Genomic DNA, 13,744 nt, shown 5'->3' with positions numbered 1-13,744 from the left:
TTTGGCTGCACATCTGGACACGCCGTGCCCGGCACAGCAGGAAGGGATCCATGGCAGCCTCGATGCCCCGCTGCTGCTTTCACGCCCTGCAGGGCTGTTTCCCAGCCTGGCCTGGCTGCAGCTCCTGCCCAGCCTCTGCAGGAAGGCATTTGGCATCAGCTGACAGACAGCCCCAATTGCATCACAGTCCATGCCCACCCTCAGATCCCCTGCAATTTCCTGGTGTCCAGGTAGATCAGATGTTGGGGCTGTTTGAGGAAGGAAACAGCCTTGGGTTGTCCCAAAATCCTGGGTGTTTTCTGATCCTTATCCATTCCTTTCACAAGTGATGTCTCACCTTCCCCATTCCCAGTCAGGAATGTTTCCATCTGATCCAGCTGTCTCTTTTCCATTTTCCAGAAATGAAAGGAGAGACTGTGCAGAAGGAAGCATTTCCCGGAGGAAGCAGTGGTTCCGTGCCAGCCTCGGCTGCAGGAAGGGAGGCCATGCCAGGCACAGGCCCAGGAGGTAATTGCTGTGCCTCTGGGCCTGAGCCCTGCTGAGGCTTGAGCTGCCCTCTCTGCTGCTTGGCAGTGTGGACACAGCCTGGACTAGAGCGGCACAGCCCAGGGGAATTATCCCGAGCAGGCTCAGGGCACTCGGGCCCTGAGCAGTCCTGCTGGAGTCCCTCCTTGGGAGACATGTCCTGAAACCTGGCAGCGACTGCACGGGGTGCCCACGGTGGGGAAAGGACAGAGGGGGAGAGCAAGGCTCCAGTGCGTCCTGAGAGGGCCTGGCTGTTTGCCCTTGGGATATGGGAGCTGTCCCAGCAGAAGGAGGGCAGGAGGGAGTGTAGGAGGGAGGGATAGCTGTGGCACTGCCTGCTGCAGTTTGCCCCAGGGCTTTAGGGAGGATTTTCTGTGAGTTTGAGGGAGAGAGCCCCAGGGCCCTGTGCTACTCCAGCCACCCCTCCCAGGGATGTTGCTGAGGGCAGGGAAAGAGTGTGGAGAGTGATCAGGAGCCAGCCGAGAGCTCCCCAGGCCCCTGTGCACCTTTGGCCATGTCTATTCACATCTGGCTCCCATAGCCTTACCTGACCCCCTTGCAGTGCCCTTTTCCCTGTAGCATTAGGGGATCCCAGAATGCCACAGATATGGTTCTGATCTCCGCTCCCTTTTTGACGGGAATCGTGACATGGGTTTTCAGGAAGTCCTGATGAAGGATGGTTTGAAGTTCCTGGAGGATGCTGGAGGCAAGTTTTCATTCTGCCTTTCCTGAGTGAATAATCAGGATCAATGCAACAAAAGCTCATTTATAAACTATTTCCCTTAACATTATGTAAGGGCCGAAGGATTCTGAGAATCTTTCCCTGCTCCCTTCTGGATCCCTGAGGGATCCCACAGGATCGCTGTCAGTGGGAGGAAGGAGCATTGATCTTTCAGTCCTCCTCCCGTGTGCTGTGCCAGTGTGTCCTTCCGTGTGCTCTGTGCAGTCACAGAGAAGAGCAGAGAGGGAAGGGGCCGGGCCCAGGGCTGTGCCTCGGGGCTGAGCCTTGTGGGCAGCCTGAGGATCTCCTGCAGTGCCACAGGAGCTCTTCTGTCCTGCCTTTCTTTGCAGCTGAACCTGCCGGTGAAGGTCCCACATCCAGGACTGAGGCTCTGGGAGATGCTGAGGGTAGGTCAAGGCCTTTCCCCTGGGAGAGCTGCCAGCTCAGAGCCCAAAGCTGGGCCAGGGAGGCAGCGCTGCAGGTGCCAGCACAGAACCACGCACGTGTGTGCCTGCGCCCTGCACGATCCCCTCACTGCTGCTGCGGCTCAATGGTGCCCGTGCAGATCAGCAGAGATGGCAGAAGCTTCTGTGGCTGTTGAGTTACAGGTGTGTCTGCAGGGAGGACTTCTCAAGCTCCAGGGTTGGATGCTTGGCCCCAACCCAGCTCCCATGGCAGGGGTGAGTAGTGTGTCCCTGCTGACCCCACAGGCTGAGCACCGCTTTTGTGGGATCCATTCCTGGGAAATGGAACTACTTTCTCTTAAGGTCCTCCAAAAGGAAAGACCCAAGTTTTTGCAGCCAAAAAGTCTCATGACTCAGATGAATTCCTGAGACAAACACAGAAGGAAGCACCTGGAGGACAAGGTGGGTGCCTTTCCCTCATGCTTCCCCTGGGACTCAGCAGCCGGGGGCTTTGGCTGCACATCTGGCCACGCCGTGCCCGGCACAGCGGGAAGGGATCCATGGCAGCCTCGCTGCCCCGCTGCTGCAGTCATGCCCTGCAGGGCTGTTTCCCAGCCTGGCCTGGCTGCAATTCCTCCCCAGCCTCTGCAGGATGGAATTTGGCATTAGCTGACAGGGTGCCCCAACTGTACCGTGGGCCTGAGATCCCCCGCCATTTCCCAGTCTCTGAGAAGATGAGGCGGTGCAGCTGTTTGCACAAGCGAGTGCACTGGCCCAGCCCCAATTACCTGGGCGTTATCCTGATCTTTACCTGTGACTTAGACAAGCATTGCCTCCTGAAGGTGCCACCTCCCCAGGGGGGAATATTTCCATTTGATCCAGTTGTCCCTTTTTTCCTTTTTCAAGTGATGGAACAAAAGGCTGTTCAGGAGGAGGAACACTCAGGGAGAAGCAGTGGCTCATTGGCAACCCCTGCTGCAGGAAGGAAGGCGATGCCAGACACGGGCACAGGCACAGCAGGTAATTGCTGTGCCGGGCTCAGCCCTGGCCGGGGCTGTGTGGCAGCAGCTCTTCCCCCAGGGCCTGCCCTTGCCTGGCCCGGCAGCAGCCAAAGCTGGAGGCGCCTGGGCTTCCAGGCCTCTGGAGCTCGTTCAGAGCCCCGGGGAAATGGGACTGGTGCAGCAACGTCCCTGGCGCTGCAGCTGCTGCGGAGCTGGCCCTGAGTGCCCAGAGGCCCAAGGCACAGGAGCAGCCCCGAGCGGGAGCCCTGCCGCCAGCCCAGGGCCAGAGCCAGCCCTGGCTCCCAACTGGGCAGGGGCTGCACTGGGTCCTGACAGGGCCTGAGCCTGTCCCCTGGGGCTGGGGGAGCTGTCACGGGGCAGGGAGGGCCAGGGCTGGCAGTGGCTGCTCAGGGTTGGCTTTGGCCCGTGTCCCTGGCAGCAGCCACTGCCCAAGCAGCTGCGCTGCCCCCGGGCTCTCCTCCTGGCCTGCTGGGCTTTGTTGGCTGGCACAGCCTGTGCCCAGGGCCAGCAAGGTGCCTGCAGGCCCCAGCTCTGGGGGAAACAGAGAACGTCCTGCCCGTATCCACCGTGCTGCCAGCTCAGCAGTGCAGCACAGCATGGGCTCACGCTCCCCATCACTCCCACAGATGCAGCCAGCACCACAAGACCTGTTACCGATGCCCAGGATGGCCTCAGATGGGGTTTCTGTCAGGGAACAGGCTGCTGGCTAGGGTTACTGGCAGGCATCCTTTATTTGGAGCTTGTCTTCATGTTCTGCTGCTTTGGAATCTGGTATTCTTGGAACAGAGAACAGTGAGTGTTTTGTTGCTCTCCCCCTCAAACAGCTTCTTTTGAAAGTCTAACGTTGTCAGGGAACATTCCCATTGAGACTGCAGTGGGGTTATGGCCAATCCATGATTGTCCAAATAACTCTGCTGAGGGTTCTGCTGCTGCCCAGTGCTTCCATTGGCCTCTCAATTGCTGGGCCTTGTCCTGGGGGCCCCGCTGGGGCTGCAGCCAGTGCTGGCTCCCACTGAGGCTGCCTGGCCAAGAGCAGCCCCAGGGGCACGGGGCAGAGGCAGAGGGAGGTGGGGAGGAGAAAGAGCAGGGCCGAGATTGCCCTTGAAAGGCAGAGGCACTCTGGGGCCCGCTCCTGGCCAGGGACCCTGCCCAGAGCCGTACCCTGCTGGCCGGGGCCTTGAGGGACAGCTGTCCAGCGGGGCCCAGCTGTGCCAGCAGCTCCAGCCGTGCTGGGGAGCCTTGCCAGCTCTGGGCCCTGCTGTGCACGAGGGTCCCTGTGTGCCACTGGCAGCTGGGGCCTCAGCCACCTCCTCTCTGCACAGGAGCACCTCGGGACAGGAGTTGGAAGACGGTGGCTGCACCTCACACCCAGACAGCGTGAGCAGCCCCTCCAGCAGCAGGAACGGCCTGGACAGCCCTCTCAAGTGTTCTGTGAAGAGGACCCCAGAACAACCGTCGACAAGGAAGCCTGTTATTGCCCCGTAGATCCCACTGTCACCTGCTCTCCCCATGGGCCTCCCCAAGCTGCCTTCATTCCTTTTTTTCTCAACGTCTGTCCCATCCCAGCCAACCCGAGTTCCTCTAGGGACCCCAGGACCAGCCCAGCACCTTCCAGCACCTCCTCAGACCAACACATCCCTTCCCCTGCCCCTGAGCCCCCTGGCCTTGCCCTCTAGGCAATACTGAAGGTGACACCCCACCCCACCCCACCCCACCCTCCCCCCCCCTCCAACTCCCGCTTGCAGGGTAGGCAATGGCCCATTCCTGTGTTGAAATAAAGAGATGGATTTGTGTCCTAGTTTGAAAGCAAAACCAGTGAGAGGCTCCAAGTCAGAAATACAATTTATTAGGAAACGGGAAAAAAAACTAAAATACATGCAATAATACAAAAGAAAAACCACTGACAGGGTCAGAATACAGCCTGACACCCTGCTAGTTAGGGTGGTGGTAGCAGTCCAGATGAAATGGACTTGTGGAAGTGGTGATCCTGTCGAAAAAATCTGGTAGCTCTCATCCTCTGGAAAAGCAGTGGGTAAGGGCGGCGGTTCCTCTGGGAATCCAGTGGAGAGACTGCTTGTTGTGTCCCAAAACCCAGATTATATCCAGCTGGGGATGCTTAGCTCCTCCCCCATGGGCAGAGCATCTCACAGTGGGCTGATATCATTCTGCCTCATGCTGTGGGTCCTTGATTAGCCATGAAACAGAAATGGCTCTGGGAGGGAGTTATCTCTGAGTCATGTGGCAAGACATTGATGGGCCCATTAACAGGAGATAAGGAAGAAACAATGCCCCTCCTGGTTTCAGCAGCTCTTCAGGATGGCATTAGAATACATCTTTACACTGCAACCCAGGACAAGCGGTCACCCCAGTGTCCAGGTGGCAGCAGCAGCAAAGCCCACCCAGCACCAGCACTGACTGAGCTCCATGCCCAGGAGGAGCCGTGGATGCCCACGGTGTGGGCAGGCAGAAGCCAGGCAGGGGCTGCTGTTGAAATGGAGGTTTTGGGGGGTTCAATTAAGTTAGCAATATATGGACTAAGCATTTAAATTTTAAATTGTAGAATTATGTGTTGAATTTTAACCTTTTACTTAAGAAACCTCTGCCATGGTACAAAGGGCATAGGAAAATGCAAATTTCTGAAGCTTCTTGCTATCAAGGACAATACCAGTGTCATAAACAGGGCAGGAGATCTTTCTCCTTTTTAATGCCTTTATTAAAAACATTCAGCTCAGGTTGGGGAGAAAGGACAGGTCGCCCACACCCCCGCTGCTCCCAGGAGTGGCACGGAGGAGGAGGATGATGCAGCTGTGCCCGCTGGTATGCAGGCAGAGCTGAGGCTTCCATCCTCGAGGGAGTAGTGGGAATTCCACTTTTTTGTTCTAACATTCCAGGTCCTCTTTCTAGCTGACATCCTTTGAGGTTAGGGTGAAAAGTAAAAAGGATCTTAGCAGATACTAAGGATTAAGTTCCTCACCTTTAGACATTACTTAGGTTTCATAATTCTATGTTGGCTTCTTGTTTTTAGTTTTTTTTTTTCCTGGAAAATTGCAAAATTTGGTGAAATGCATTCTCATCTGCATACTAGCTCTGATGTCACCCCCCCCCCACCCTGCTACCTGCAGGCTCTGGGGAAGCAGCAGGGGGACAATTGCGCTTGATTTCTAACCATTAACAGGTAATTGAAGAAAAACTATTAACAAGAGGTGATTGCAATATGAAGCTATCAACAACAAATAGTCAACATTTCAACTCTCAGCAACTGGCCCAACCTGTTTAACTTTGCAGCCTTAAAAAAAAATGGATAATTTGTTGGGACGAACACACCAGGTGTGGAGACACGAGGCTTGACTCCATTTCAGAGGGCTGATTTATTATATATTCTATTAAAATAGTACATTAAAACTATACTAAAAGAACAGAGAGGAAAAAATGACCAGAAGGCTACAAAGAAGAAGAATAGAATGGAATGCATAACAAAAATCTTGTGACTGCTCACAGGCTCAACACAGTTGGCTGTGATTGGTCATCAAGTGAAAACAATCCACATGGACCAATGGAAGATGCACCTCTTGCATTCCACAGCAGCAGATAGTTATTGTTTACATTTCTTTCCTGAGGCCCTCAGCTCCTCAGGAGGGGAAAAATCCTAGGAAAGGATTTTTAATAAAATATCATAGCTACAGATAACTTTTTTACTCATAACACCAGGAGAAGACCAGGGAATGCAGGAAGCCTAGACTAAGGAGCTCCTCTGTCTCCAAGCTGATCCAAACCAACAGACGTACTCAGATAAGCACCAGGGGACCACAGTGCATGCACAAAGGAGAGAAGTTCAAAAGTTCAGTCATGAGGAAGACCACAGCCTTCGGCCTCAGAGACCACCAAAGACCCCAGTGTGACCACCACAGGAAACAACGCGTGCCCAGAAGGGCGTGGATCTCATCGCCATGTGAGGGGAGGACAGGCGGGGCCAGGGGTTGAATGTGCATGAAGAGATTGTGTAATGCATTGCATATGGAACATGTTTGTGAACAAAGATGTGGCTCGGACCAAGGCTCAGGGCACAAGTTTTCACAAGAGCCATCTCGCCTGTGCCAGGCCCTGACACACATACCCACTTCATAACTACATCAGGTTGTGGAGTGTCGCTATAGGACATGAAATAAAACAACGCAGACATGCATCTCTCCAAGGTAAAAAAGAGGGCAGTTGAATTTCTGACTCCAACATTTACAGATTTCCAAAAGTGACAGTGGATTGGAGGGTGAAAGTGCCACTTCTCCAATGACACTGGACAAACCAACAGTCCATCAAATTTCTCCTCCTGCAGAAAAGAATGCATAACAATATGTTATTTGCATAAAGTGCGTGAGAAAGTTTGCTACAAGAATTTAAACATCAGAAGGCTTAGAAGAACTTGTCCTAGGGTGAGGTTATGATGCTTGCATCCCCAGTCATGTGTTCTGTTAATGCTGGATATTACGTACTGTGCCTTCACGACTGGCTCTGAAGAGCAAGGTTTGTTTTGTTTTGATTTGTTATCAGCCTGCTCCCCCAGGGCTGGCAGGACAGACAGACGGCACAGTTCATAGTGCAGCTTTTGCTTTTTGCTTTGCTTGCTGTTGCTTGCTTTGCTCTTGCTTCTGCTGTGCTCCTGCTTTACTTTTGCTTTTTGGCTTGTGCTTGTTAGTTTAGCTAAGCAGTCCAGATTTTTCCCTGGACTGTTTTTCCTTTCCCTTTTTGGAACCACTCACACCTGCTCCAGACTGGGACCTGGGAAACACCGAGAGTTTGCATCCTGTGGCTGCAGCAGCTATCCCCAGCGCCAGAGGGAGCAACAGCAGAGCCACCACTGCCAGGAAAGACTTTCTGAATTTGTCATCCTTTTCAGATCGGTGAAAGCATTGTCATCTGCTATTGTTCATTTTGTGTGCTGGGGGTGTTTTGCCTGTCAAATAAACAGGTTCTTTCCACTTCTCTCCAAGGAATCCTTCCCGAACCGCTGGGGGGAAGGGGCCATGTGGGGTTGCTTTCTGGGGGGCCCCATTGGAGGTTTTCTACCCGAATCCAGGACAGAACATTAAAAACCAGGGCGACAGTGGAGTCTATTTATTCTGCATATGGCTTCACTGTGACCAGCGGTGGGGCCCCGAGGGGATGGGGCAGCCCATGCTGAGCGTCCCTGGGCTGAGGGACATTTGCTTCCGTGGGATCATCTGGGCCCAGACCTCCTCCAGTGCCATGCCCAGGAAGAGAGGGAAGCCATCAAGAGCATCTCCAGGGACACAACATGACCAGCAATGTCAGCAGGCAAAACAAAGCTCCTCCCTAATTAACACACACTTGATAGGACCTAATTGATGGGCCATCACCAATGCAGGGTGCTGCACAGCGTCTGCTGCTCTCATTGAGGGCGGAAGGGAAGGGAAGGGAAGGGAAGGGAAGGGAAGGGAAGGGAAGGGAAGGGAAGGGAAGGGAAGGGAAGGGAAGGGAAGGGAAGGGAAGGGAAGGGAAGGGAAGGGAAGGGAAGGGAAGGGAAGGGAAGGGAAGGGAAGGGAAGGGAAGGGAAGGGAAGGGAAGGGAAGGGAAGGGAAGGGAAGGGAAGGGAAGGGAAGGGAAGGGAAGGGCTGTGTAGCCTCAGGGTCCGACAGGGCTGGTGAGCAGCCCCAGAGACACAACAACCCAGGTCCAACCAGGCTTGTTTTCCAGGTCAAAACACTCGGCGTAGCTGGCCTGGACTTCCCTGTAGGGCTCGTGGGGGCTTTGGAGTCCCCCGTAAGGTGCACGAGGGTCTGGGGTCCCTCGTGACACATCCAGGGATATTTTAGGTTTCCTCTGAGGCATGGAGGGCACTGGGGTCCCCTTCAAGTCATGCAAGGGATTTGGAATCCTGTGTGAGGCATGCAGAGGGTTTGGGATCTCTCCCAAGGTGTGTAGGGTGCTGGGATCTCTCCTGAGGCACATGTCGGGGTTCTGGGGTCTCATTTCACATGTAGAAAGGGCTGTGGACTCTCGTAAGCGTGCAGCTGCTTTGTGTCTCTCCTGCTGCACGAAGTGGGGCTGGAGTGTCTGCTGAGGCACGCAGGGGACGGGGACCTCCGGCAGTCCCTCCCGGGCCCGTGCGGCTCGGGGCTGCCGCGGCCCAGGGCCAGCCGCCGTGCCGGGATGGCAGTGGCGAGGCGCCGAGGCGGAGCTGCCCCGCTGGGTCACGCTGCACCGGCACGGCACGGGCGGTGCTGAGCGCCGGGCAGGCGGCACCGCCAGCCCAGGGGCCACAGCCACGGCCCTGCCTCTTTTGGGGCCGGGCACAGACAGCCCCGTGGGACGGGCACCGCTCAGCGCCTGAAGGGATGGAAGAGATGCCAGAGGAGCCCCAGGAACCCTGGACAGGGCCCTGGCATTGCCCGCCCGGCTCCCCCGGGCCTGTGGCCATCCCGGGCAGCAGGGGCTCGCTCTGGGCCGTGCTCTCCCTGGCCAGCGGGGCTCCAGGCCATCACCCGGCTCCTGCCAGTGCCCTGAGAATGCTGAGGGGCTTTCGCGGCGGAACTGAACTTGACAGGGACAGAATTCATAGGAGACTTGTTTTGGCCTTTTACAAGGTTAACTGAGAAACAACTTAAAATCCCAGGCTAAATCGTCTGCTTTAACGCGTGGGGATTCCTTCAAGACCCTTCCTAACTCCCGTGGTGCCAGGCCGGGCTGCGTCCCAGCGAGCACCAACACCCAGCAGCTCGATGTATGCAGCACGGCTGGCACCAGGGAAACGAGTCAGTATCCCTACAGCTGCCCGCTCTGCCTGCACGGCTGTCACACAACAGCAATGTTCCAGAAGGAACAGGCATTTTTACATCCTCAGGGCCATGTGATCTTTGGTCCTGGTGGTGGATCAGAGAGAAAAGCCAAATGTGACAGACTAAACTTGACTGTAGGAGAGGGATGCCTCAGCAGAAGGTCTGGGGACCTGTGGTGCCAGCCAGTGGCCCAGCACTCGGACACAGCAGGAAGACCCCAGACTATCACACTTCACCTGGGAGGGTAGAAAAGCTCAGGGGTTCTTTGTTCAAGGTCCCCCAGAGGCACCAGCTGAAGCTGCAACAGTTCCACCTTGATAAAATTGTTTAAAAAGGTCCAGAGGTCTGTCACTCTGCTGTGGAGGACATTCCACAGGTCATATTTGCCCAATTTTCCAATTAAAAAAAAACAAAAAAACAACCAAACAAAATGAAATAAAACAGCAATTTGAATTATGTAGCTTAATATAAATACAATTGAATACACTCAAAATATTGACAGTATCGTTTGCTGCAAATAACGAATAATTTCATCCTGATAATAGCGTATAAGCAAAACTAACCATGCGGGGTATGCGTGGGGTACGAAGTGCAGGGCTTTTGGACCCCCGTCACCTCACGGACTAGCTTGTCAAGACAACATTCCCCTTTTTATGCTGTATTTGGCCATTACCATCTCCTCCCATTTTCAATTCATCACACTTGTATCACCGCCCTCATCATCACCTTTACCACTCATGCTCCACACTTCTTTAAGTAAGTTGCACCACTCTTTGGGGATCTTCTTTGAGGAAGGCCTCTCCTCTTCCTCCATGTCCTGTAGTTCACCTTTTGGATTACACATGCGCACCAAGCTGCTACAGTATAAGCCAATACTGTGTTCTAACATTAAAGCAGTGGATCTCATATAATCAACATTTGCCTGGTGTCCAACCAAATTCTCCTCTCTTCCACCTAAATTTAGTCATAGTTATCTCTTGCTTCCTCCTGTTCTGAACATCTGCAGGAGACCTGTAGGGAGGGGGGGGGAACCCTCATCTCCCTTTCTTGCTTGGCATTACACTTTTAACTGATTTATTATTTCCAAATATTAATTACTGTATCAGTATTGATTACTCTTTCAATTTTGTCAGCATGAATCATATCTATTTACCACACACAGTTCTCATCTTTTGGGCATTTAGGAGCTTTTCATTTTGCTTTGCACCCAAGAAAAATATAGCCCCAAATGTGCACAAATAACTCCTTTAGCATGTCCTCCTTTTCAGCTGGCTTTTCCATTGTTCTCTGCTATCTTGTCCTCATCTTTCCACAATTCCTGTGCCTATTCAAGTCCAGCCTGGGACCGTGCACACATTTGCTTTAGTTCTGCAGTGATTTATGCCCAGCCATCCTGCCAACCACACCCATTTCAATGTTGCAACAACCTAACTCTGGGCTGCAGTATGTGAATCACACTCTTCTATGTGAGATGGCAGAGCACCAGAGCAGGCACTGAAGAAGGGGCATTTGGTACATTAGTGTCGTGGTTTGGCCCGGAAATGTGTTTCTGGAAAGGTCTAAGTCGGGCCAATCAGTGGCCAAATTCAAAATTGGCATGTGATGTGGCCACTGAGGATCTGGATACGCCTCTGAGAACACACAGGGGTTAAAAGCAGGAGATTCCCAGAGAACTTCCTCTTTGGGAATCCGGCGTTGGTGAGTAGAGTCTGGCCTCTCCCCTGCCTAGCTGCGTCTGGGTGGGGGAGGGGGAGGCCATGACAGGGAGGAGGCCGGGAGCCCCAAAAGGTGCAGAGGTGGAGGAGAACATGCAGGGGTTGATAAGAGTTGGGATGTCTGGGCAGCCCCCCCCCGGAGAGAGAGACAGAGATTGTGCTGGCAGTTCAGCCGGCCAGAAGCGGGGGATGCGTAGAGAGAAGTGCCTGGCAGCTGTGGGAGTCCTGGACAGGCAGAAATGAAGATTTTAACCCCTTTGTAGACTAATAGAAACCTTGCAGATACTGAATCCTCCTGAATCAGGATGAGGTGAGAGAGAGATGAGAGATGGGCAAGCGTGAGGAAAGCTGGAAGAGGAGAGAAGAATCCTGAGTGGAAGAGATGATGGAGTGGCCTTGGGCTGGACTCTTTCTTGTATAGCCATGGACAGACCCGTGTTTTTTCCCTGTGACCCAGAGACTGTATTTAGGGGGAGGCAACACCCGGGAGTCAAGAGTGAAGCAGCGGTGTGAACAGAGACGGCTGAAGAGGGTGTGAGATGCCCTCTGTCTCCACGGAGAGAAAGATCTCTGTTCATGAGGCCCCTCGGCCCCAGGGGGTGAAATCTGGGGGTGACTGGTGTCCCGAAGTTGAGAGACTGCTGCTTCTGGAAGTGGGTGGAGCATCTTTAAACGGGGAGCCCTAAAAGCAGTCCTGGCCCGTGTCCAGTGGTGAGAGCACTGGACATGGGGGGGAGAAATCACGAGGGCCGATGTTCTCTGGGTGGGGCCATGGGTGACGCGGAAGCACAGGAGGTTTTAATTGTGCTTCTGGGGGAGGCCTATGAGGCAAGGGGGGACTCTTCTCTCCCTGATGGATTTGAGGGTTGATAATTTGAGGGATGGTGAATCTGTGGAGAAAAGGGAGGGGGAGGAGGAAAGTATCTGGAAGGTTTTCATTTTTAGCTTGGTATGTGTTCCTTTCTAGATTTGTAATAAATAAAGTGTTGTGTTTTTCCCTCCATCCCCGAATGGGAGCCTGCTTTGTTCTGTTCCCGGGTCACATCTCACAGCAACCATTTTGGAAATATACCTTTCATGGGGGCCCTGGCATTGTGCCAGGGTCAAACCATGACACAGGGGCTCAGAGACTCTGGCAGGAAGCCAGGAAGCCAAAGACACCTAAGGATTCTATCTCAAACCATGGAGCAAATTGCCAACCTTATATGAAGAATTACAAGTTACAAAAGTTTAAATAGCATAGTAGTAGCAATCACAGGGTGAAGGGAAAAATTTTAGAGCACGTACAGGGGGGTTTTGAACCTTGTACAGGGAGGTTTGGAATTCTGTACATGGGGGTCAGGGGTTCCAAGATGGAGGGATTTGGGCGTGCCCTGTCCTTCTTCTTTCTTCTCCCTCCATGTACAGGATGATGTTGGCATTCACAGAAAGTCACTGTCTAACATAGGTGATAGGTATTGGAACATTATTGTAAACATAGTATACGTAGTTTTTAGTATAAAAGATAGCACCAGCCCAAGAGGCGGGGTGTGCCTCAGACCAACCTGCAGAACAGTCCTTGGCAGGCCAGACAGAAAATGTTTGAGATAAAGAAATAGTAAACTACCTTGAGAACGTGAACTGAAGACTTCTCGTTTCCTTCTTCGGCTGCTGGGTTGGGGAAAAGAGACTTTTAACAGAGACACACCTCTGGATCTTCCCAACCAGACCAGACCAGAGGAGATCCTGAGAGAAAAATTCACCCAAATGTGCAAAAACCCCAGGAACAGCAGTGATTTCTATCCAAATTCCACTCAGCAGGCCTAAATACCTGGATGGGACATGTTCCTGTGCCACCTTATTGGAGCCCCAGACATGATCACCTGGCAGAGGGCCACAAAGCCTCTGTGGAACGTCTGTGACTGGAAAGGTACATGGAATGGATGTTTTGTAAGCAGATAGATGCTCCATCAAAGGGTAAATCACATTTTGGAAGGCTTTCTTTTCTATCAAATTGGCTACTTCTGTTTTTCCCCAAACTCTCAGGAAGGAAGTTCTGCATCTCCAGCATGACATTTTTGTGTTTCAATGTGAAATTTGTCTCTTTTCTCTCAGGAAGTGAAAATGTATTCACAGGTCAAATCTTTCATGTCAGGGAGAATCCAGGCTCTGGACTCAAAAGCTTTTCTTGTCATGTTTCTAATTCGGTCTGTCTTATTTCTAGTTAGGCCTGTGACTCATGAATCATATATAAAGCTGCATGTTAACATCTAATTCAGTGACATCAACTTACAGCAAACCTTGGCTGCAGTAACTCTATTAAAATAGTCAGAGGCTGGAACATTTTTCCAACAGCTGTTAAAACTTCTGTAGTGTCTCTGAGTACTAAACTTGCAGAGCAAGTGATTAGATTGATGCTGCACTATGTGGGGGTGAATGAATTTGATTAAAATTATAAAAGTAGATTTCTAAATAGGACTTGGAGGTTAAGGCCAAAAACCCCTTTTATCCTAGATAGAAATGGTTTTCCTTTAGGAGCGTGTTTGTCCAAGTTCAGACCAAAGTGCAGTGTATGGTTACATGAGAT

General features: G+C 52.6%; 1 long non-coding RNA gene across 1 annotated transcript; it reads left to right on the top strand.

Annotated features, from left to right (window-relative positions):
• Nucleotides 1–1,591: 1,591 nt before the first annotated feature.
• Nucleotides 1,592–4,349, top strand: LOC135293064 (uncharacterized). Its single transcript, XR_010355206.1, has 6 exons — nt 1,592–1,653; nt 1,855–1,926; nt 2,014–2,112; nt 2,557–2,670; nt 3,299–3,464; nt 3,995–4,349. It is a non-coding gene; the product is annotated as an uncharacterized LOC135293064 (long non-coding RNA).
• The last annotated feature ends 9,395 nt before the right edge of the window (nt 4,350–13,744 follow it).

This window comes from Passer domesticus, unplaced genomic scaffold, assembly GCF_036417665.1.
Source record: "Passer domesticus isolate bPasDom1 unplaced genomic scaffold, bPasDom1.hap1 HAP1_SCAFFOLD_66, whole genome shotgun sequence".
In the NCBI taxonomy this organism is placed as follows: Eukaryota; Metazoa; Chordata; class Aves; order Passeriformes; family Passeridae; genus Passer; species Passer domesticus.
The sequence above is the reverse complement of the archived record's forward strand: the minus strand, read 5'-3'. Positions and strand labels throughout refer to the sequence as shown.